Source organism: Arachis hypogaea, chromosome 3 (genome assembly GCF_003086295.3).
Source record: "Arachis hypogaea cultivar Tifrunner chromosome 3, arahy.Tifrunner.gnm2.J5K5, whole genome shotgun sequence".
NCBI lineage: Eukaryota > Viridiplantae > Streptophyta > Magnoliopsida > Fabales > Fabaceae > Arachis > Arachis hypogaea.
This window is the reverse complement of record NC_092038.1, coordinates 24,438,502-24,441,174: the sequence shown is the minus strand read 5'-3', so window position 1 is coordinate 24,441,174 and position 2,673 is coordinate 24,438,502. Positions and strand designations below refer to the sequence as shown.

At 30.0% G+C, this 2,673-nt stretch overlaps 1 pseudogene; it reads left to right on the top strand.

The window, feature by feature from the left end:
* Window positions 1-301: 301 nt before the first annotated feature.
* Window positions 302-2,401, top strand: LOC112789920 (senescence-specific cysteine protease SAG39-like; annotated as a pseudogene).
* The last annotated feature ends 272 nt before the right edge of the window (window positions 2,402-2,673 follow it).

Here is a 2,673-nt window from a genome sequence, read left to right as displayed (position 1 = left end):
AAAATTAACAAAAAAATAAAAAAATAAAAAATAAGTTGTGTCTCTTGTTAGTGTTTTTGTATTTTTTCTGTCAGGATGAACATAAAATACACTAATTTAATATTTCTGAACACATTGTTTGTATCTATCTTTTCTCTGCGAAACACAATTTTATATCTCTATGTCTTGTCTTTGTAAACAAAACAAATAATGCGGTCTAAAGTATCCCGTTGAAATAATTTCCCCTTATTTCCACTCCAAAAGAATTGTATATATATAGTAGTTATTGCATGCCTCCAATGCAATCCTTGTAAACGTTTCTTCTTTCATTTCTATATCATCACACATACACTTAAAAGCTAAACTAGTGTGCAATCATCATGACGATGATGACTACTACTTCGTTTATCCAATTTCACCAAATAATTTTTTTCTTACTCATTCTCACTTTATGGAACTCTCAAGTAACAATGTCACGCAGACTATTTGAGTCTACATGTGCACAAGAGAGAGACATGAGAAATGGATGGAAGAATATGGAAAAGTGTATAAGGATGGTGAAGAGAAAGAAAGAAGGTTCCGAATATTCAAGAACAATGTTGAGTTCATTGAGTCCTTCAATGCGGCTGGGGACAAAAGTTTCAAGCTTAGTGTTAACAGATTTGCGGACCTAAGCGTTGAAGAGTTCAAGGCTTCTCTTAATGGCCTTCCCAAGAGTCATTGGCTGGGGACGACCATGGAATCCAAAACGACGCCGTTTCGGCATGAGAATGTAACTGACATTCCAGAAACTGTGGACTGGAGGAAAAGAGGAGTTGTTACACCAATCAAGGACCAAGGCGGATGTTGTATGTAATTTTTTTTAAAAGCATCATGCATTGTTATTACGTTGATAGTGCATTATTTCGTTATAAGAGACATTTAAGTCATAAACTCATACAGTAACAATAACCAAAATTTTGATGGAATTATGTGATCATAATAATTGGATGATAGAAAGGACAATAAAAATTGGCATAAGATATATATATATATATAATTTATAAAAAAAATTAAATTTTGCTAAGTTATATATGACTTAAAAACATAGATTAAGAACATCATAAAAGAATATAAAAAACATTAAAAAATTTTATTATATTTTTAAAATGTGTCCTTAAGATAAGATTAGCTGAATCCAAAAAATTATAAAAAATCAATTTTTAGTTTACTAAAATTTAAAATTTAAAATAGATAAAATATTTCAAAAAAAATTATGTTAGCTGAAAAAATTAGTTCCTTAATATTACTCTAATTTATAAAAGTTTGATTTGAAGCATCATTTTTATGCTAATAATTAAGTAAGTGGTCACTAATTCTATGTATATAAATGCCTAATTTTAGTAAAACCACTAGGGTTGAACTCATTTAAATTTGTGTATATATATATATATATATATATATATATATATATATATATATATATATATATATATATAATCTTTAGATAATATAAAATTGGACCAACTATTTCATTCAATACGAATAATTTTAGCAATAGAATTTTGATTTCTATTTTTCTAGTATTCTATTTAATTTAATGACAAAAATTATGATGTTGGTCTATAAGTCTATAACTATAACTATAACTAATATATATTACAAACATTATATGCTAATATTCTTCAATTCTTGTATTGAAAACAGATAGTTGTTGGGCATTTTCAACTGTGGCCTCAATTGAAGGTATTCACAAAATAACTACAGGTAAATTGGTGTCTCTCTCAGAGCAAGAACTAGTAGATTGTGTCAGAGGCGACACAACAGGATGCAAAGGTGGTTATATGGAAGACGCATTTAGATTCATTGTAAAGAAAGGAGGAATAACGAGTGAGTCAAACTACCCTTACAAAGGAGTTGATAAGACTTGTAAGGCAAATGAGAAGGAAACAAGAAAACACAATGTAGCTAAGATTAAAGGGTTCGAGAAGGTTCCTTCCAATAACGAAAAGGCTCTTCTCAAAGCTGTGGCAAAACAACCAGTGTCGGTTTATGTTCAAGCTGGTGGGGATGATTTTCAATTTTATTCCAGTGGTATTTTTACTGGGAAGTGTGGAATTGAGCCAGATCATGCCGTTACGGTAGTTGGTTATGGTAAAGCTAAGGATGGTACTAAGTATTGGATAATAAAAAATTCATGGGGTACTGATTGGGGAGAGAAAGGGTACATGAGGATAGAGAGAGATATTCATGCCAAAGAAGGGTTATGCGGAATTGCCAACAATCCCTCGTATCCAATTATTTAACCCAGTGTCATTTTCTTTTGATTTTTTTTTTCTAAGTGTGCGTAATCGTCGCTGCGTGTGGGGTATGTCAGTATATGTCTAGGGAATATATTTTGTGTAATAATATCAGGTGTTAAATAAGGTATATTAATATTAAGTGGGACTCACTATATGTAGGTGGGGTTCGGCATGTTTACGAGAAATTAATATATCATGACCGAAAAAACAAGACAAATATATATGTCGGGTCAACTCGGGTGTGAAAAAAATGAGTACAAATAATATACGAGGAGTAATAGGGTCAACTATTTTTGTAATTTATGATTATCAAGTAGTCGTCAATAATATTTTTAAAGGTATTAGATTTTATTTAATAATATAAAATTATTTATTTTTTTTATTAGTTATATGTTAGCGTAAATTTAATAAA